The 23,227-nt window shown below is 46.6% G+C and overlaps 1 protein-coding gene across 1 annotated transcript in view; it reads right to left on the bottom strand.

Moving 5' to 3' along the window:
• Nucleotides 1-20,756, bottom strand: part of LOC134984829 (gastrula zinc finger protein XlCGF17.1-like) — a 32,052-nt gene extending 11,296 nt beyond the window's left edge. The window contains exon 1 of the mRNA XM_063950305.1: nt 20,497-20,756. The gene's annotated coding sequence lies outside the window, so the exon portion shown is untranslated. The remainder of the gene's footprint in view (nt 1-20,496) is intronic.
• Between the last annotated feature and the right edge of the window lie 2,471 nt (nt 20,757-23,227).

The following is a 23,227-nucleotide window of genomic DNA, read 5'->3' as shown; positions in this document are numbered from 1 at the left end:
TCTGCATTATCCAGTTAATCACATTCTGCAGTTCAGCATAAAAGCTTGTTTATATTTGCTATGTTGTCATCACAAGGATAATTCTTCACAGTCTCTCAGTTAACTCTCAAAACTCCATTGCAAATCCTTACAGTTATCTCTTCATGTCTGCATTATCCAGTTAATCACATTCTGCAGTTCAGCATCAAAGCTTGTTTATATTTGGACAATCCAACATTTATTCATCAGCTTGTTTTGCATATGTTTCCATGAACATTTCTTTTATTTATTTTTGAGTTTTCTCTTGCATATTATTCCTGCAATACTTCAGTATAATATGATGATTAACAACTTACTGAATTGTTATTTTGAATAAATATATGAATCGGAACTTTCTTCATCCTCCCTGCTTTCTTCATAGCCCAGCACCTACACCTGTGGTTGGTCCCGGGTTAACGGATTCACAAAGACACCCGGACCTGACACCTACACAGCAATCATTGAGTTTCCCTCCTAACCCATTACTGGGCGCAGCCATGACAGTCCAGGTCAGCTGACAAGTCTGGATCCAATCCAGAGCCAGTCTGCCGTCAGCTGAATGCCATGGCCAATCAGCATCCAGCCAGGGGTATAAAGCCAGTCTCCCATCACTGTGGAATTGTCAGTCTGCATACCTGCTCCTGGTTATTCTGGACTCTAGTGCTAGCTCCATCCATAGCACCACCTGCCTCCAACAGCTACTATTAGTAGATGCACTGCTGCTGTCAACGGTCCATCCCGGTGTTCCCAGGAAGCTCTCCTGCTGTGCATCTCTGCTCATCGGTCAGTCCAGTATCTCTCCCTGCTCATACTCAATCCTGGAGGTCGGCTGTGCCTCTCTGCTCATCGGTCAATACCGGTGCCCTGCCATGCTCATCGGTTAATCCCGGTGTTGTGGCTGTGCCTCTCTGATCATTGGTCAATCTCGGAGCTCTGCCCTATTCATGGCCCTCATTCCGAGTGGTTCGCTCGCTAGCTACTTTTAGCAGCATTGCACACGCTAGGCCGACGTCCTCTGGGAGTGTATCTTAGTTTAGCAGATTTGCAAACAAACAATTAGCAAAACTGCTACTAAATAATTCTTAGCAGTTTCTAAATAGCTCCGGACCTACTCTCAGATTGCGATCAGCTCGGTCTGTTTAGTTCCTGGTTTGACGTCACAAACACGCCCTGCGTTCGGCCAGCCACTCCTCCCATTTCTCCAGTCACTCCCGCGTTTTCCCCTGACACGCCTGCATTTTTTTAGCAAATGCCGGGAAAACGCTGAGTTGCCGCCCAGAAATGCCCCTTTCCTGTCAATCATTTACCGAACAGCAGTGCGACTGAAAAGCGCTGCAGAAGCCACAGCAAAACTGCTAAGTTTTGTGTTAAATAACTAAGCGCATGCGCCCTGCGTGCCTTGCGCATGCGCAATTTGCAACAAATCGCAGCATAGCGAAAATCGGCAACGAGCGAACAACTCGGAATGACCACCATGTCTCAATCCTAGCGTACACCCTCAGTAAGAAAACCCTTAATAGCCACGTTTTGTGTTACACCATTATGTGTGCGACCCTGCTGCTACTAAAAAGGAGATTTATGGTAGACTTACCATTGTTAAATCTCTTTCTGTGAGGTACACTGGATTCCACAGGGAATACATCGGGGTGTAGAGTTGGCTCTTGATCCGAGGCACCAACAGGCTAAAGCTTTGACTGTTCCCAGGATGCACTGCCCCACCTCCCCTATAGCCCCGCCACCAGGCACTGGAGCTCAGTTTTGTTAACCAGTCCAATGCAGTAACAGGTAATAGAGATGACAACAGTTAGTAGCCACAGACAACCACATTCTCACAACAGGAGAAGGTACCAGCTGCTAATGCCATACAAACCCAAAGAAGCTAAGTGCGTCAGGGTGGGCGCCCTGTGGACTCCAGTCTACCTCGCAGAAAGAGATTTAACAACGGTAAGTTCTTACCATAAATCTCCTTTTCTGCAGCGGGGTACACTGGTATTCCACAGGAAATAACATGGGGATGTCCTAAAGCAGTTCCTCATGGAGGGGGATGCACTGTAGCGGGTACAAGTACCTGGTGTCCAAAGGAAGCATCGTGGGAGGCGGAAGTATCGAAGGCATAGAAACTGATGAACGTGCTCACTGAGGACCACGTAGCCGCCTTGCACAATTGTTCAGTAGACGCGCCACGGTGGGCCACCCAAGACGGTCCAACCGACCGAGTACAATGGGCCTTAATAGCAGCAGGAGCTGGGAATCCAGCCTGTGCATAAACTTGTGTAGTCACCATTCCAAACCATCTGGCCAAAGTCTGCTTATTTGCAGGCGAGCCACATTTGTGAAAACCGAAAAGTACAAACAAGGTATCTGACCTCCTGATAGAAGCAGTCCTGTCTACATAGATACAGAGAGCCTCTACCACATCCAAAGACTTTTCATTGGAGGACAAACCAGAAGAGTTGAAGGCCGGAACCACAATCTCTGGTTAAGGTGGAAAGATGACACCACCTTAGGTAGGTAACCCGGGCGAGTTCGAAGAACTGCACGGTCACAATGAAATATCAGAAAGGGTGGATGACAGGACAATGCTCCTAAGTCCGAAACCCTTCTAGCAGAGGCAATAGCCAATTAGAACAGGACCTTGGCTGTGAGCCATTTAAGGTCCACTGCCTCAAGAGGTTCAAATGGAGACTCTTGCAGGGCATTCAGGACAACAGACAAATCCCATGCAGCCACAGGGGGAACATAGGGAGGCTGAATCTGTAACACACCCTGAGAGAATGTTTGCACATCAGGTAGAGATGCAATTTTTCTCTGAAACCACACCGACAACGCAGATATGTGAACCTTGAGGGAGGCCAGATGAAGTCCTAACTCCAGACCTTGCTGCAAAAATGCTAAAAGTCTGGGAGTACTAAACTTGCATGCATCATAATACTTAGCAGCACACCAGGTGAAGAATTCCAGACCCTATAATAAATCCGTGCAGAAGCCGTTTTTTGGGCCTTTAACATGGTTTGGATAACCACCTCAGAGAAACCTTTGGCCCTCAGGAGTGAGGCTTCAAGAGCCATGCCGTCAAAGCCAATCTGGCCAGGTCCAGATAGACACAAGGGCCCTGAACGAGGAGGTCTGGGCATTGAGGAAGTAGAAGAGGGCGCTCTATCGATAGACCCTGCAGGTCTGAGAACCAATGCCATTTGGGCCACACTGGAGCGACTAGGAGTAGTATTTGTCTTTCTTGCTTGAACTTCCGTAGTACCCTGGGCAGGAGTGACACTGGAGGGAACACGTATGGCAGCCGAAAGTTCCATGGAATTGCCAGTGCATCCACGTACGCTGCTTGAGGATCCCTTGTCCTTGATCCGAAGACCGGAACCTTGTGATTGTGTCGAGACACCATCAAGTCCACATCTGGTAGCCCCACTTGTCTACTAGGAGTTGAAAGACCTCCGGATGAAGACTCCACTCTCCGACATGAACATCCTGACTGAGGAAATCCGCTGTGGTGGCTTTGTCCAACTGTAACTGAACAGGCCTGTACTGTACCAGAGGCAGGGCAAGTGTTAACGCATTGAACACTGCCCTTATTTCCAGAAAGTCTATCGGGAGGAGATATTCCTCCCTGGTCCACCGACCCTGGAGAGAGTGTTGCTCCAACACAGCACCCCAACCTCTCAGACTGGCATCCATTGTCAGTAGGACCCAATTGGATATCCAGAAGGGGCGGCTCCGACTCAGTTGTTGGTCCTGGAGCCACTAGCTCAGTGACAGACGGACCTCCGGAGTCAAGGAGAGCATTTTAAAGCTGATCTGCAGAGGCCGGCCGGCCCACTTGGAGAAGATTAACCTCTGCAGAGGACATGAGTGAAATTGAGCGTACTCCATCATGTTGAAAGCCGACACCATGAGGCCTAGTACTTACACTCGGCGATGCATCGACACTCTCAGGCAAGATAGGAAGTATCCGATTTGTCCTGTAGTTTTAGAACCTTCTCCGGAGACTGGAACAATCTCTGATTGTGTGTGTGTCCAGGAGAGCTCCCAGGTGCACGATGCTCCGAGCAGGGACCAGGGAGGACTTTGTCCAGTTGATAAGCCACCTGTGGGCTTGTAGGAATTGGACGGTCAGTTCCAGATGACTGAGTAGAACATCTTGGGAGTTCACCAGGATCAGCAGATCTTCCAGATACAGTAGGATCCTGATTCCCTGACGGCGGAGATAAGCCGTCATCTCGGCCATTACCTTGGTGAAGATCCAAGGAGTCGTGGTCAGTCCAAATGGTGGAGCCTGGAATTGGTAATGTAGGTTGCCAATAGCAAACCACAGATATTGCTGATACGATATGGCAATAGGTATGTGCAGATAAGTATCGTATATGTCCAGGGATACCATATAGTCTTCGGGTTTCATGGCCAGAACAATAGAGCGCAACGTTTCCATCCGGAATTTGGATACTCTCACAAAGTTGTTCAATGGTTTGAGGTTGAGTATAGGCCGGAAGGACCCATTTGGCTTCGGAACTAGAAACAGGGTCGGATAGTAGCCCTTGCCTCTCTGTGGCAGAGGTAACAGTACTACCACTCCTGTATCCAGGAGGAATTGCACAACAAAGTGTAGAGCTTGCTCTTTCAGCGGATCCGAAGGGATAACCGTTGAGCAGAACTGGCGAGGGGAACGTTTCTTGAAAGAGATTGCTTACCCATGAGAGACAACTTCCCGCACCCAGGTGTCCAAAGTGGTCTTTAATCAGACCTGGGTGAACTGCAGAAGTCGGCCTCCCACCCTGTGGTCCCCCAGGGGGAGCCCTGCCCCATCATGCAGCTGGTTTGTCTTGATTGGAAGCAGGCTGATGGGTGGCCCAGGATTGTTTAGGTTTGGGCTTAGTGCTCTTGGAAGCACAAGCCTGCCTCATGTACGTCTGACCCTTCGCTTTCCCTGTAATTCGAAAGGAACAACAAATGGTTCTCTTCCCCTTCAGAGCAGAAGGATTAGTACTGGGGAGACACGCAGACGCCAAGTCAGTGATAATCTTGTTTAGATCCTCCCCAAATAGGATGTCCCCTTTAAAATAGGATTTTAATTACCTACCAGTAATTATTTCCTCGTAGTCCGTAGAGGATTCGGGGGTTCCATTTAGTACCATGGGGTATAGGCGGGTCCCTTGGGAGCCATGGGCACTTTAAGAGTTTAATAGTGTGGGCTGGCTCCTCCCTCTATGCCCCTCCTACCAGACTCAGTCTTGAAACTGTGCCCGAGGAGACGGACATACTTTGAGAGAAGGAAATACACAGATAGTGGTGAGATTCACACCAGCTCACACAGAACAAAAGGAATGCCAAACTAACCAACTTGGAACAATTCAGCAACGGCTGAATCAAAGTACTTAACCAAGTAACAATGCAGGAAAACGAAGCCCTGGGCGGGCGCCCAGCATCTTCTAAGTACTACGAGAAAAGGATTTACCGGTAGGTAATTAAAATCCTATTTTCTCTTAGAGGATGCTGGGGTCCATTTAGTACCAAGGAGATGTACCAAAGCTCGAGCGCGGAGGCTCCTGCAGAACAGACTGACCAAACTTGAGGTCCTCAGAGGCTAAAGTATCGAACTTGTAGAACTTAGCAAAGTGTTCGACCCTGACCAAGTAGCTGCCCGGCAAAGCTGCAAAGCCAAGACACCCCGGGCAGCTGCCCAGGAAGAACCCACTTTACATGTAGAGTGGGCCTTAACCGAATTTGCACACGGCAGGCCTGCCGTAGAATAAGCATGCTGCATAGTAAACCTGATCCAGTGAGAAATCGTCTGCTTAGAAGCAGGACACCCAACCATGTTGGGAGCATAAAGGACAAACAGAATATGATTTCCTGTGACAAGCAGTTCTCTTCACGTAAATCTTCAAAGCCCTGACAACATCCAAGGACTTTGAGGTAATTGAGGAGTCAGTAGCCACTGGCACCACAATAGGTTGGTTGATATGAAAAGCTGACACAACCTTTGGAAGAAATTGCTGACATGTTCAGAACTCAGCTCTATCTTCATGAAAAATCAAGTAGGTGCTCTTGTAGGACAATGCACCCAATTCTGACACATACCTAGCAGATGCCAATGCCAACAGTGTGACAGCCTAAGAAACTTGAGTTCTACCTTCTGTAAAGGCTCAAACCAATCCGATTGCAGGAACTGCAGCACGACATTAAGATCCCATGGTGCCGTAGGCGGCACAAACGGTGGCTGGATGTGCAAAACCCCTTTCAAGAAAGTCCGAATCTCAGGGAGAGCAGCCAATTGTTTCTGGAAGAAAATGGACAAGGCCGAAATCTGGACTTTTATGGAGATCAAGTGTGGGCCCACATCCATACCTGCTTGGAGAAAGGGGAGAAACCGTCCAGTTGAAACTCCACCATAGGAAACTTCTTGGATTCACACAAAGACACATACTTTTTCCGAATCCGATGGTAATGTTTAGACATTACTTCCTTCCTAGCCTGTATCAGGGTAAAAAATAAGAATTTACTCACCGGTAATTCTATTTCTCGTAGTCCGTAGTGGATGCTGGGTACTCCGTAAGGACCATGGGGTATCGACGGGCTCCGCAGGAGACTGGGCACTCTTAAAAGAAAGATTAGGTACTATATCTGGTGTGCACTGGCTCCTCCCTCTATGCCCCTCCTCCAGACCTCAGTTAGGGAAACTGTGCCCGGAAGAGCTGACATTACTAGGAAAGGATTTGGAATCCAGGGTAAGACTCATACCAGCCACACCAATCACACCGTACAACTCGTGATAACTATACCCAGTTAACAGTATGAACAATAACTGAGCCTCTCTCAATAGATGGCTCATACAATAACCCTTTAGTTAAGCAATAACTATATACATGTATTGCAGAGAGTCCGCACTTGGGACGGGCTCCCAGCATCCACTACGGACTACGAGAAATAGAATTACCGGTGAGTAAATTCTTATTTTCTCTGACGTCCTAGTGGATGCTGGGTACTCCGTAAGGACCATGGGGATTATACCAAAGTTCCCAAAAGGGCGGGAGAGTGCAGATGACTCTGCAGCACCGAATGAGCAAACTCAAGGTCCTCCTCAGCCAGGGTATCAAACTTGTAGAATTTTGCAAAAGTGTTTGAACCCGACCAAGTAACAGCTCGGAAAGTTGTAAAGCCGAGACCCCTCGGGCAGACGCCCAAGAAGAGCCCACCTTCCTCGTGGAATGGGCTTTTACTGATTTAGGATGCGGCAGTCCAGCCGCAGAATGTGCAAGCTGAATTGTGCTATAGATCCAGCGAGCAATAGTCTGCTTTGAAGCAGGAGCACCCAGCTTGTTGGGTGCATGCAGGATAAATAGCGAGTCAGTTTTTCTGACTCTAGCCGTCCTGGAAATATAAAGTTTCAGGGCCCGGACTACGTCCAGCAACTTGGAATCCTCCAAGTCCCTAGTAGCCGCAGGCACCACCATAGGTTGGTTCAAATGAAACGATGATACCACCTTAGGGAGAAATTGGGGACGAGTCCTCCATTCTGCCCTTTCCATATGGAAGATCAGATATGGGCTTTTACATGACAAAGCCGCCAATTCTGACACACGCCTAGTCCAAGCTAAGGCCAAAAGCATGACCACTTTCCACGCGAGATATTTTAGCTCCACGGTCTTAAGTGGCTCAAACCAGTGGGATTTTAGGAATCCAACACACGTTAAGATTCCAAGGTGCCACTGGAGGCACAAAAGGGGCTGAATATGCAGCACCCCTGTAACAACGTCCGAACTTCAGGCAGTGAAGCCAGTTCTTTTTTGAGAGAAAAAGGGATAGGGCCGAAATCTTGGCCTTTATGGATCCTAATTTTAGGCCCATAGTCACTCCTGACTGTAGGAAGTGCAGGAATCGACCCCGCTGGAATTCCTCTGTAGGGCCTTCCCGGCCACACACCAAGCAACCTATTTTTGCCATATACAGTGAAAAAGTCTTGCTGTCCCGTCTTTCCTTGCCTTTATCAGCGTAGGAATAACTGCATCCGGAATGCCCTTTTCCGCTAGGTTCCGGCGTTCAACCGCCATGCCGTCCAACGCAGCCGCGGTAAGTCTTGGATCAGACAGGGTCCCTGTTGCAACATGTCCTGACTGAGAGGCAGAGGCCACGGGTCCTCTGAGAGCATTTCCTGCAGTTCCGGGTACCAAGTCCTTCTTAGCCAATCCGGAGCAAAGAATATTGTTCACACTCCTCCGTTTATTACAATTCTCAGCCCTTGGGTCTGAGAGGAAGAGGAGGGAATATATAGACCGACTGGAACACCCACGGTGTTACTAGTGCGACCACAGCTATCGCCTGAGAGTCCCTTGACCCAGCGTAAAACCTTTTTTTTATCTTTAAATTAAGGTGGGACGCCATGTAGTTCACCTGAGGCAGTTTCCATCAATTTGCAAAACTGCGTGAAGACTTGCTGATGAAGTCACCACTTTCCCGGGTGGAGGTCGTGTCCAGTCCCGGAACGAACACTGCTGACATTGCGCTTACTTGATTCTCCGCCCAGCGAAGAATTCTGGTGGCTTCTACCCTCGCCACCCTGCTCCTTGTGCCGCCCTGGCGGTTTACATGAGCCCCTGCAGTCTGACTGGATCAGAACCGGTTAGTCGCGAAGCAGGAACTCTGCTTGACTTAGGGCGTTGTATATGGCCCTTAGTTCCAGGATATTGATGTGAAGGCAAGTCTGTTGGCTTGACCACAAACCTTGGAATTTTCTTCCCTGTGTAACTGCCCCCCACCCTCGGAGGCTTGCATCCGTGGTCACCAGGACCCATTCCTGAATGCCGAATCTGCGGCCCTCGAGAAGGTGAGCACTCCGCAGCCACCACAGGAGAGACACCCTGGCCCTGGGGGATAGGGTGATTAACCGATGCATCTGAAGATGTGATCCGGACCACTTGTCCAGTAAGTTCCATTGTCCTTGCATGGAACCAGCCGAAGGGGATGGCCTCGTATGATGCCATCATCCTTCCCAGGACTCGAGTGCAGTGATGCACTGACACCTGTTTTGGTTTTCAATAGATTCCTGACCAGTGTCATGAGCTCCTGAGCTCTCTCTATCAGGAGATAAACCCTTTTCTGGTCTGTGTCTAGGATCATGCCTAGGCGAGGCAGATGAGCTGTAGGAACCAACTGCGACTTCGGAATATATAGAATCCAGTCGTGTTGCCGTTTCACTTCCAGAGAAGGTGATACGCTGTCCAGCAACTGCTCTCTTGATCTCGCTTTTATGAGGAGATCATCCAAGTATGTGATAATAGTGACACCTTGCTTCCGCAGGAGCACCATCATATCCGCCATTACCTTGGTGAAATTGGTAATGACAATCCCGTACCGCAATTCTAAGATACGCCTGATGAGGTGGATAAATGGGGACACGAAGGTATACATCCCTTATGTCCCGATTCATTTCAGGCTTGCAATGACCGCTCTTAGCGATTCCATCTTGAACCTGAACCTTTTCAGGTATATGTTCAGGGATTTTAATTCAATAGGGGTCTAACCGAACCGTCTGGTTTCGGGATTATAACATGGTCGAATAATAACACCCTCTTATTGAAGGAGGGGATCCTGACCACCACCTGTTGAAGATACAATTTACGAATTGCAGTTAACACTGGCTCCCTCTCTTGGGGGGAAGCCCGCCGGGTCCTCGGTGAGGGGGCATCTTCTCACAGTCCAGCCTGTATCCCTGCGATACAATTTTTATTGCCCAGGGATCTAACAGGGAGTGAACCCACTTGTGGCTGAAGTTACGTAGGCGTGTCCCCACCGGGCCTAGCTCCGCCTGTGGAGCCCCAGCGACATGCGGTGGATTTTTGTAGAGGCCGGGGAGGACTTCTGTTCCTGGGGACTAGCTGTGTTGTACAGCTTCTTTCCTCTGCCCCCGGCTCTGACAAGAAAGGACGCACCTCAGACTTTCTTGTTTCTTTATTCGAAAAGCTGCATTTAATGTCGTGCTTTCCTAGGCTGTGCAGGAATATAAGGCAATATATCAGAATTACCAGCTATAGCTGTGGAGACCAGGCCCGAGAACCTTTCCCCACACAATCCTCAGCCTTCCATATGCCTCTTAAGTCGGCATCATCTGTCCAATGTATATTCTACAGGACACGTCAAGCAGAAATCGACATAGCTTTTGTCTCTAGGACCCAGTATACTCATGTCCTTTGGGGCATGCTTTATAATTATATATCTATCACTTAAGACAGCATTTTTAAATATTTATATGCATACTAGGGTCTCAATCTCTGCTGATTAGGTACCTGTCCACACTGCCACAGCGCTATAAACCCATGCCGACACAATCGCCGGTCTGGGTAGTATAATAGAATGTGCACACTATCTGCAGGATCCCTGAGAATAGCTAGTGCAAACAGGACACCCAAGGGGAAGATTCTCAACACATCCTGGCCCTAGTGGGGAAAGGATACAGCCTGAGAATTCTCTTGTGGGAAGCTGCCGTCTCTTGTCTGGAGATTCCCGCTCTTTTTCCTCATGAGAGGAGGGAAATTTACCTCAGCATTCTTCCCCTTAACATGTGTACTCTTGTGTCAGGGACAGATGAGTCATCAGTGATATGCAAATCATCTTTTATTCCAATAATCATATATTGAATATCTTTTAGCCCTCTTGGCTGTAATTTTGCATTATCGTAGTCGACAGTGGAGTTAAACTCCGTGTCGATACTTTGTTATTTTGGATAGTGAACATAGAGAGACTCTGAAGGACTCTGTGACATAGGGACAGACCAGGGTAGATTTCCTTTCTGTTCCCTAACCTTTTGTGCAATCATTTTACCTCAGCACTTACACATATCCAAACAGATGTCGGCGTTGTTGACGGAGACACCCTCCCACACACTTATCCGCTCTATCACCTCCTTAGAGGAGCCTTTTACCTCAGACATGTCGACGCACACGTACCGACACACCACACACACAGGGGATGCTCTATTTGAAGACTGTTCCCCCACCAGGCCCTTTGGAGAGACAGAGAGAGAGTATGCCAGCACACACCACAGCGCTATATAATACAGGGATGTACACTATACTGAGTGATTTTTCCCCTATAGCAGCTTATATACACAGTTTTGCGCCTATAGCAGCTTATATACACAGTTTTGCGCCTAAATTTATGTGTCCCCCCTCTCTTTTTTACCCTTTGTGTACCAGGATACTGCAGGGGAGAGCCTAGGAAGCTTCCTTCCAGCTGAGCTGTGAAGAGAAAATGGCGCCGGTGTGCTGAGGAAGAAGGCCTGGCCCCCTCAGCGGCGGGCTTCTGTCCTTTTATGTACTTTAATGGCGGGGGTTAATGCACATATACAGTTTATCAGACTGTATTATGTGCTTTTCGCCAAGTAAGGTAATCTAATTGCTGCCCAGGGCGCCCCCCCCAGCGCCCTGCACCCATCAGTGACCGGAGTGTGTGGTGTGCTAAGGGAGCAATGGCGCACAGCTGCAGTGCTGTGCGCTACCTTAATGAAGACCGGAGTCTTCAGCCGCCGATTTTCAACTTCTCTTCGTTCTTCTGGCTCTGCAAGGGGGACGGTGGCGCGGCTCCGGGACCGGACGACTGAGGACTGGGCCTGTGTTCGATCCCTCTGGAGCTAATGGTGTCCAGTAGCCTTAGAAGCCCAAGCTAGCTGCAAGCAGGTAGGTTCGCTTCTCTCCCCTCAGTCCCACGTAGCAGTGAGTCTGTTGCCAGCAGATCTCACTGAAAATAAAAAACCTAACAAATACTATCTTTTCTAGGAAGCTCAGGAGAGCCCCTAGGGTGCATCCAGCTCTGGCCGGGCACAGATACTAACTGAGGTCTGGAGGAGGGGCATAGAGGGAGGAGCCAGTGCACACCAGATATAGTAACTAATCTTTCTTTTAAGAGTGCCCAGTCTCCTGCGGAGACCGTCTATACCCCATGGTCCTTACGGAGTACCCAGCATCCACTAGGACGTCAGAGAAATTACCTTTTTCGGAATACCCTTCCGAGCTAAAATCAGGCGTTCAACCTCCATGCCATCAAACATATCCACGGCAAGTCCTGATAAGCAAACGGCCCCTGTTGCAGAAGGTCCTCGCGAAGAGGAAGAGGCCGTGGATCCCCCAGCAGAAATTCCAGAAGATCTGCGGACCAAGCCAATCTTGGCCAGTCCAGAGCAACTTACCCCAAAATAGCCCCTCGGTGAATCTGGTTATTACACTATTTTTAATTCATTTTTAATTTTTTGCAATATATGTGTGTATTTTATTTTATTTATATTATTAAATAATTTTGGTACCTTCCTATTTTCAGTCCATTCATCTCCATATGTTCCAACTAATTGTTTTGATTTGTTCACATACAAATTGTTGATTGTTTAGCGCTACTATTTTGTTTGATACATGTTGTTCCAGGTATACAGGATTGACTAGACCTGTTTGTTTTAGCAGCTGCTTAAAATTAGCAAACCCCCCTTTTTGCTGGAACACATACACTGACTGGAACACCCACGGATTTACCAGGGCATCCACCGCCACTGCCTGTGGATCTCTCGACCTGGAACAGTACCTCCGAAGCTTCTTGTTGAGGTGGGAGGCCATCATGTCTATTTGAGGTACAAAGACTTGTGACCTCCTCGAACACCTCCGGATGGAGGCTTCATTCTCCTGGATGAAGATTGTGTCTGCTGAGAAAGTCCGCTTCCCAGTTGTCCACTCCCGGAATGAAGATTGCTGACAGTGCCATTGCGTGCTCTTCTGCCCAGAGGAGGATTCTTATAACCTCTGACATTGCGGCTCTGCTCTTCGTTCCGCCCTGTCGGTTTATGTACGACACCATCGTTACATTGTCCGACTGAACCTGAATGGCCTGATCTTGTAGAAGATGTGCTGCTTGTAGAAGGCCGTTGTACACGGCTCTTAGTTTCAGAATGTTTATTGGAAGGATGGATTCATTACTTGACCACTTTCCTTGGAAAATTTTCCCTTGGGTGACTGCTCACCAACCTCTGAGACTTGCATCCGTGGTTAGAAGAATCCAATTCTGAATCCTGAACCTTCTGCCCTCGAGAAGGTGAGAAGTTTGCAGCCACCAGAGGAGAGAAATTCTGGCTTTCGGTGACAGGCGTATCCGCTGGTGCATGTGAAAATGAGATCCCAACCATTCGTCCAGGAGATCCAGTTGGAAGGACCGTGCATGAAATCTTCCATACTGTAGGAGGCAACCATCTTCTCCAGAAGGCGAATGCATTGATGAACCGATACCCGGGCAGGCTTCAGGACATCGCGGACCATCGATTGGATCACCAACACTTTTTCCACCGGTAGAAACACCCTCTGTACTTCCTTATCAAGAATCATCCCCAGGAAGGACAGTCTCCTTGTCAGTTCCAAATGTGACTTTGGAAGGTTCAGGATCCACACGTGATCATGGAGTAGTTGAGTTGAGAGAGTAACGCTCTGTAACAGCTTCTCCCTTGCAGACGCCTTTATCAGCAGATCGTCCAGATATGGAATAATGGCCCTCATTCCGAGTAGATCACTCGCTATGGATTTTCACAGCGCACCGATTATGGCTGAACGGGGCTAATCTGCGCATGCATGTGCACCGCAACGTGCAGGCGCGTTGTACGAGTACAAAGAGCTTTGCAGTTTTGCACAGGTTCTAGCGACGCTTGCATTCGCACAGCCGAACGCAAGGAGATTGACAGGAAGTGGGAGTTTCTGGCTGGCAACTGACCGTTTTCTAGGAGTGTTTGGAAAAACGCAGGCATGGCCGGGCGTTTGCAGGGTGGGTTTCTGATGTAATTACCGGAATCTTTGTCGCAGCAATCATCATACAAATAATTAACTACAGGGCTGGTATTGTTCTGCACAAAATGTGTTTGCTGCCTCGCGGCTGCACAGGCGTTCGCACTCCTGCAAAGTAAAAATACATTCCCCCGTGGGCGGCGACTATGCATTTGCATGGCTGCTAGTAGCTAGCGAGTGATCAACTCGGAATGAGGGCCAATGTTCAGGAGTAGTATCATCTCTGCCATGACCTTGGTGAACACCCTCGGTGCTTTGGAGAGGCCAGAAGGCAGCACCTGGAACTGATAGTGACAGTCTAGCAGTGTAAATCTCAGATAGGCCTGGTGAGGCGGCCAGATTGGAACGTGAAGGTACACATCCTTGATATCCAGGAATACCAGGAATTCCCCCTCCTCCAGACCGGAGATCACCGCTCTCAGAAACTCCATCTTGAATTTGAATTCCCTCAAGTAGGGGTTCAATGACTTTAGGTTTAATATCGGCCTTACCGAACCATCCGGTTTCGTTACCATAAACAGGTTTGAGTAATAACCCTTTTGGTGTAGGTGAGGTGGAACTGGAACAATGACATTTGTTTGTACCAATTTTTGAATGGCTTCCTGTAGGATAGCACTTTCTGTCAGAGAGAATCTATCTTTCTGATGGCACTGGTACAATCCACGTAGATCCTTAATGCCCGTACTACGTCCAGCGACGCCTCTCCTGCAAAAAGTCCCAATAACTGAAAAGCCGGGACTACAAGTTCATTAATGTGGAATTTAGACACCACCTTCGGAAGATACCCAGACCTAGTTCTGAGAACTGCTTTATCTGGATAAAAAGTCAGAAAAGGAGAACGACTAGACAGCGCTCCTAAATCTGACACTCTTCTAGCTGATGCCATAGTCAGTAGAAAGAGGAGTTTAGCTGTCAACCATTTAAGATCCGCTTTATTAAGTGGTTCAAATGGAGCAACTTGAAGGGCTTTCAGGACTAAATTTAATTCCCAAGGCACTGTAGGAGGAACAAAGGGAGGTTGAATGCGCAGCATTCCCTTGAAGAAAGTACGCACGTCCTGTAAATTGGCAACTTTTCTTTTGGAACCCTACAGTCAACGCTAATTCTTGTACTCTCAAGGAAGCCACCTTCAAACCCTTATCCATTCCCGCCTGAAGTAATGCTAAGACCCTGGAAACTTGGAAAGATTACGGGTCCATATTTCTTTTACTGCACCAATGAATATAGGCCTGCCATATTCGGTAATAAATGCGAGGTGAGGAGGATTTCCTTGCTCTGAGCAATGTTTGAATTTACCTGTAGCGAGAATCCTTTTGACTTCAGGATAGAGGTTTCAAGAGCCACGCTGTCAACGATAGTCAATCCAGATGCCTGTGGTAACAAGGATCCTGCATTAGTAGATATGGACGTTGTGAGAGTAGTCGTGGAGCATCCATCAACATTCTCTGTAGATCTGTGTACCAATGTCTTCTGGGCCAAGCCGGAGCTATTAGAATCACAGCACCCTTTGCTTCTTTTATCTTCCTCACCACCCTGGTAGCAGGATGATCGGAGGAAACAGATACGCCAGATGAAACTCCCATTTCACTGACAGGGCGTCCACAAAGATCGCTCCGGGATCCTTTGTTCTTGACCCGTACACGGGCACTTTGTTGTTCAGACGGGACGCTATGAGCTCTATCTCTGGCAAACCCCACTTGTCTGCCAGAGTCTGAAAGACTTCCGGGTGTAGAGCCCATTCGCTTGCTTGAATGGGGTGTCGACTGAGAAAGTCTGCTTCCCAGTTTAGGACTTCCGGAACTAATACTGCGGACAATGCTGGAAGATGGAGTTCTGCCCACTTTAGTATGTGACTTACCTCCTTCATTAAAATATAAAAAGTACTAAATTGCGCTATAAACTGGATTTTTTAGCAGCTTAATTCAAGGTTCTCATATAGTGTGAAAGTAAAAAAGCGCTTGATATGTGTAAATATGTTTATGCGCAAAACCTGTGGAAAAAGAAAGATTAGTAAAAGTGTTTACAGCCCTTTTTGGACTATTTGGGATTGGATTGCAGTTCAGCTAAAAAAGATCAGGATAACTATCTATCCCTATCTAAATAATTATCAGTCCGTAAGTTGTTAATAACTGATATTTGTATAAGGAGTATCTTACCCCTGTTCGTTCTTGCTTTTTAGCAGCGGTCCCGGCACCCGTAGCACACGGTGCTGTTGTTAGGTAGGAGGCTGATGTCTGGCCGCTCTTTGATCAGCGGCTGAGTGGCTGGCGGCCAGCTGGCGGCTTTGATTGGCAGCTAGCTGGCTGCTAGTTCTCCGTCCAAGTGGCTGGCGGCCGGCTGACGGCTTTAATTAGTGGCTGGCTGGCTGCTAGTTTCCCGTCCGTGTTGCACAGTCTGATTTTGCAAATTCAGTGCACAGTAGGGGTTCCTTAGTGTGAAACCCAACGTGTTTCAGGCGTAAGCCCTTCATCTAGGATGAAGGGCTTACGCCTGAAACGCGTTGGAATACACAGCCACTCAGTCGCTGATCAAATAGCGGCCAGACATCATTTTACTTTCACATTACCTCCTTCATTGCTGTTTGACTGCGTGTTCTTCCCTGATGGTTGAGGTATGCTACCGCCATTACATTGTCCGAGCGGATCTGGACTGGTCTTCCTTGAAGAATGTCCTTTGCCTGAATCAGTGCCATGTATATGGCCCGAAGTTCTATCAGATTTATTGGCAGGCAACTTTCTTCTGCGGTCCATTGGTCCTGGAACCATGATCTTCCAGACACTGCTCCCCAGCTCTGAAGACTGGCATCTGTTGTCAGCATCTCCCAATCTGATATCCAAAAGGGTCTTTCCTTGTCCAGATGGGATGTCTGTAGCCACCAGGCTAAAGACCTTTTTACCTTTACTGGAAGTACCATCATTTGTTTCTTTATTGTCTGATGTATTCCATTCCATCTGGCCAGAATCAGCTGCTGCCGAGGTCTTGAGTGGAATTGTGCATACTCCACCATGTTGAATGTTGACACCATCAAACCCATCAGTTGCATCACTGTGTGGATTGATATTGTTTTACTGTGTAACAACTCCTGACTCATTAACTGCATCTTGGATATCTTGTCCCGAGGTAAAAATATTTTCTGCAGACATGAATCCAATACAGCCCCCAAGTAATTCATCCTTTGTGACGGAACTAGAGACGATTTTGCCCAATTTATGAGCCAACCGTGCCTCTGCAGACATGTTATTGTCTGTTGGAGATGGTCCAGGAGCATTTCCTGTGATTGTGCTAGACTTAACAGGTCGTCGAGGTATGGAAAAATCCTTATCCCCTGCTTGCGAAAATAAGTTGCCATAACCACCATGCTCTTGGTAAACACTCTGGGTGCCGTGGCTAACCCAAAAGGTAAAGCTTGGAACTGAAAATGCCGCTGGAGGATAGCGAACCTGAGACAGCACTGATGAGAAAGTGCTATAGGATCATGTAGGTAAACATCCTGAATATCCAGGGATACCATATAATCCCCTGGTTCCATGGCTAAAGCTATGGAGCGTAGCGTCTCCATGTGAAACCGTGGGACCCAAATATACTTGTTCAGCATTTTGAGATTGAGAACAGGCCGGTATGACCCATTTGGCTTCTGAACCAAAAACAGGTTGGAGGAAAACCCCTGTCCCCGTTGTGCAGGGGGTACTGGAATGATTACTCCTGACTGAAGCAATTTCTGAACAGCTTCTTGCAAAGCCCTGGCCTTCGTCTCTCCCCGAGATGGGCTGGTGCAGAAGAACCTTCGAGGAGGATGCTTCTTGAAGGAAAAATATAACCCAGTGATACCACTTCTTGCACCCAGGCATCTGTTGTAAACTGCTGCCATATCTGTGCAAACTGAAGAACTCTGCCCCCTACCATAGGGTTCCCCAGGAGGAGGCCCGCATCATCAAACTGATGGTTAATTCTCTGGTTTTGAGGCTGGCATTCTGGTAGCCCATTGCTTTTACGCCTTACCAAATTTATTGTATTGGGACTGCTTGCGATCACTTTTTTCTCTTTCTTTTCCTTGTAACCCAAAGGGCCGAAAAGCAGGACCCCTACGTTTGGGGTTATATGTGGAAGGAAATTTTACCTTTTTGGAGTCTGCTTCTGACTCCAGAATATCTGTCAATTCTTTTACCAAACAGAATGCTTCCAGTAAAAGGCAAAGATTCCAGAACCTTCTTCTGAATCAGCTATCCATGTACATAACCAAAGTGCTCTGCGAGCAGCTATTGTTGAAGCTGATGCCCTGGAGGTGATAGAACCCATATCTAATGCTGCTTCTTCCAGGAACATTGCAGCCTGTTTTATGTGAGCTATATAGGATTCTTGCTCCCTTGAAGGCACTGAAAGACCGTCTTCCAGCACCTCTATCCAGGCAGCAACTGCTTTTGCCATCCAAGCTGAAGCCATGGCCGGCTTTAGGACTGCCCCTGAAACCCATCCACTCTTCAATCCGTGACATCATCAAATGAAGTTGATGGCAAAGGCAATATAGAATTTCGCTGGTGAGGGAAATGATATACCGTAAGTAGGGAGCTGCATGTATGGGTTATTAGTGTACCCCATTCCTGGTAGTGAAGCTGTAGGAATTACCCGTTCAGCTATACTGGACAAGGTCTGTGCAAACATCGCCCAAGGTGGATCTATCTGTACCTGACCTTGAACAGGGATTTGCCTTGTAATTTGCTGAAACGCAAAACAATTTACACATAAACCATCCTGTACCAGATCCTGAGAGGATAATACAGTTTTGCAAGACAAACATGATATGAGTGTTGGTGTTGCTATGAGTTTACCCTCGTCACTTTCGCCGCTCATAGACATGATAAATAATCAGCACTTTCACAGTGTCCTACATAATTTGTGACTGTAACCACTTTAACCTTCTAAAGTGATATCAATCTGACCCTACCCATGCACCAGCATTGAGGATCAGAAGACACAACTGACAAACATATATAAAGTCAGCAATCCCACTGTCAGTCACATGTTATATATTAGTCATATGAGCACATAATCAACTACAAACACATTTTAAAGTATGTAGGAGTACATATTACTGAATTCTGTTTTATACAGATCTTAAAGTATTCAGATGCATTGCGAAGAAAACCACAGTATTGTACACAGACTCATATGCAATAGGCCAGTGGTTTCCAAACTTTTTTGAATCACGGCGCCCTAGAATATCAGAATTTTTTTCACGGCACCCCTTGGCCAAACATTTCTTATTGAGAAATTTAGAAACAAATATTACATTAAGTAGATTGCGTTTATATGTCATCCTTAGGGTCAGTTGTGTGGTGAGGGACAAGATTTGCTTCTGTTTGACCACATATTTTTTGACTGGCAGCCACCAGCACTGGTTTTGCCTATTATATTGACCATGAATAATTTGAATTAGTCCCGGACCACCAACCCAGGGCACCCCTGCAAGTGTCCCGAGGCACCCCAGGGAGCCACGGCACACAGTTTGGGAACCTCTGACTATTCATACTGACAAAAGTAATGAATTGGCCAATGCACGGAAGCTTGCAAACCGCTCGTCAAGGTACCCCACCTTCTTGCAGGTCCTACACTATCACAAAGTCTTAAAAATTAAAACCTGGCAACTGTATCACACATAATATAACTGCAAACATGCCCACTAGGTTTAATGTGTACCTGCCATATACCGTATGGCTTTTAAAGGTACACTAGTCACCTGACACCGGCTGATAAATTACTAAAGAACAGCTGACACAGGTTTAGAACAATTGAGCTTACATAGGGGAGCATGAAATAGCTTGTGGCCACAGTTAATAAGAGTTAACCAAAGATTAACCCTGCAATATAGAAACAAATATAAAACCACAGCACTTGCCACCCCAGAAGCGGGGTGCTGTGTCTGCACTCACCACTCATAGGGTTGGGTGCATGTAGCCGAAAGCCACCAACCCAAATACATACAAACAGGAAATTCAGCACTCACCATAGCCAGCTCAGTTTTTATTGCAGGGTTAAACTTTGGTTAACTCTTATTAACTGAGGCCACAAGCTATTTCATGCTCCCCTATGTAAGCTCAATTGTTCTAAACCTGTGTCAGCTGTTCTTTAGTAATTTATCAGCCAGTGTCAGGTGACTAGTGTACCTTTAAAAGCCATAAGGTGTGTGGCAGGTGCACATTAAACCTAGTGGGCATGTTTGCAGTTATATTGTGTGTGATACAGTTGCCAGGTTTTAGTTTTTTAGACTTTGTGATAGTGTAGGACCTGCAAGAAGGTGGGGTACCTTGGCGAGCAGTATGCAGGCTTCCGTGCATTGGCCAATTCACTAACTAAACCCCCATCATTTATTTATTGATGTTGTGAGGATAAGTGAGCTTGCTATGGTGAGTGCTGAATTTTCTGTTTGTAAATATATATTGTATATATTATATATAATCCTTAATAATACACTTCTGCTTGTTACTTTTAATAACATTATAGTGATGTGTGTAATAACTCTCTTCATGTTATATTTGTCATGGATAACCTTGTGTTATAAACACCCAACTGAGAACAGGGCTGATGGCGGAGGAGGGTGTAGGATAAGAGATTGCTGTAGTGACTGAGCAATGAGAATATGTGACTTCTGTAATAAGTGTTTATTACTCACCTGTGCTGATATCTGTAGGGATCTCCTCCTCCTTACACTGCTGATCTCCCCTCACATACGTCTCTTCTTCTCCCTCTATATCTTCTGCCTTTATATCAGTCACATACGTCTCTTCTTCTCCCTCTATATCTTCTGCCTTGATATCAGTCACACACGTCTCTTCTTCTCCCTCTATATCTTCTGCCTTTATATCAGTCACATACGTCTCTTCTTCTTCCTCTATATCTTCTGCCTTTATATCAGTCACATACGTCTCTTCTTCTCCCTCTATATCTTCTGCCTTTATATCAGTCACATACGTCTCTTCTTCTCCCTCTATATCTTCTGCCTTTATATCAGTCACATACGTCTCTTCTTCTCCCTCTATATCTTCTGCCTTCATATCAGTCACATACGTCTCTTCTTCTCCCTCTGTATCTTCTGCCTTTATACCAGTCACATACGTCTCTTCTTCTCCCTCTATATCTTCTGCCTTTATATCAGTCACATACGTCTCTTCTTCTCTCTCTGTATCTTCTGCCTTTATATCAGTCACATACATCTCTTCTTCTCCCTCTATATCTTCTGCCTTTATATCAGTCACATACGTCTCTTCTTCTCTCTCTGTATCTTCTGCCTTTATATCAGTCACATACATCTCTTCTTCTCCCTCTATATCTTCTGCCTTTATATCAGTCACATAAATCTCTTCTTCTCCCTCTATATCTTCTGCCTTGATATCAGTCACACACGTCTCTTCTTCTCCCTCTGTATCTTCTGCCTTTATATCAGTCACATACGTCTCTTCTTCTCCCTCTATATCTTCTGCCTTTATATCAGTCACATACGTCTCTTCTGCTCCCTCTATATCTTCTGCCTTTATATCAGTCACATACGTCTCTTCTTCTCCCTCTATATCTTCTGCCTTTATATCAGTCACATACATCTCTTCTTCTTCCTCTATATCTTCTGTCTTTATATCAGTCACATACGTCTCTTCTTCTCCCTCTGTATCTACTGTTTTAATATCAGACAGACGTTCTACCTAAAAAAGAACAAAAAAATACTATAATGACATTTGCATACAGTCAGATTAGACTGAGATGAAACAGTATAATATAAGTGTATAAAACACACAGTTGCTCTACACATTATATAGTGACAGTCACTTTGGTATATTGGGTGAGACCCTAAATCCCACCTACCTGATCCTCCTGTGGGATCCTGTGATTCTCCTCTGTACAATCCTGGGAATACAGAGGATGAGGACATCTCTCTGGGGTATCTCTGTTACTGGGCCCATCTGTAGGAGACACACAGTGACTGAGTAAAGTGTATATATGTGATTATCAGGTGATGTGTGTATATAGTGTCAAAGTCGAAAAATATCATGATACATATGCCTTGCACTAACCCCATGCACATGCCCGCTGCTCGTGCACTCAGTCCTCCGTGCGTGCACATATACGCAATTTGCGTAGGAGTCGCTCCATCGATCCTGTGCACATTTCCGCAGTTTGCGTAGGAGTCGCTCCGGCGACCCTGCACGTGATATGTGTATTTACGGCGGAGTTTGTGAGCATGTAGCGTGCTATTAGAACAGAACATATTTAACCCAAATAATGCATTTTGTACCCATAGTTCCCCTAGACCATGTCAGCGAGTAATATTAGTTTAAACAGTTCCTGGACAAAGATTCCTCTTTGCATGATAGGAAGGGTCAGATAGAGGTTGAAAGGTGGTGTATAGTATCCAGCTGTAGGGTATTTTAAGGGTAACATTCCGGTGTTAGTTAGGAGAAGATTGCATGTTCCTGCGTATAGTAATGTGCAAAAGTAGAATATGAACATTGACTGCGTTTACTGTGTATTGTGTATGCGGGGGGGAATCCAGAGGATACCACCCACAAGAGCAGTTGGGGAAAGACACAGCCCACCTTTTCAAAACCACCTATGACCTTTACTGTAATGTAGAGACACAGCTCTGTGTCCAATGAACAATGAGATTACAGTGACCATTGTATTGTGTATTCATGTTGTGTATAAATAGACCACTGTTGCCTGGCCGGTCAGTAAGACTCTGAACGCTATCTACCTGATAACGGAGGACTGCTCCAGGACGCGCTTGCGAACGATTCCCCGCGTATGTATATTCTCTGTAGCCATTATTCTCACTTATTCTCTTTAGATTTCCTTGTTAGTTTGTAGTGTATAACTTGTATCTGTTTACCCTTTTCTCTGAATAATCCACTGCGGTGTTAGAGCAAAGTGGTTTACCACAAATCGGTGTTGTGTTTTCACTTTCCTGCAAAGGGCTTTCATAGCGTATTAATCGGTATAAAGTGTATAAGCATTGTTAAGGTGTACGCGCTGCGGGTACTTCATACCGCCAGCGCTACTTAAGGTTTTAAGGTATTACATCGTTGCAGTACTTGGCTGCTAAGGTTTAAAGTATAAGCATATCCTTACATGGTTTCATTAATAAGGTTTACAGTATTTCACTCTGGGTGCGTCTGCGCCGCATGTACGTTGTACCCACGGCACAGCGTCTGATACGCTAAGTGCGTATCAATACGGTACTCAGTACGCAAATAGCGTACTTAGTAAGTAGCGTGAATCCGTGTGCGTACGTGCCGCGTGCGTTGTGCCCACGGCACAGCGTCTGATACGCTTAGTGCGTATCAATTCGGTACTCAGTACGCAAATAGCGTACTTAGTACATGGTGTGTGTAATCGTCTTGAGGAAGTCCCGA

This window comes from Pseudophryne corroboree, assembly GCF_028390025.1.
Source record: "Pseudophryne corroboree isolate aPseCor3 chromosome 3 unlocalized genomic scaffold, aPseCor3.hap2 SUPER_3_unloc_84, whole genome shotgun sequence".
Classification (NCBI taxonomy): domain Eukaryota; kingdom Metazoa; phylum Chordata; class Amphibia; order Anura; family Myobatrachidae; genus Pseudophryne; species Pseudophryne corroboree.
The sequence above is the reverse complement of the archived record's forward strand: the minus strand, read 5'-3'. Positions and strand labels throughout refer to the sequence as shown.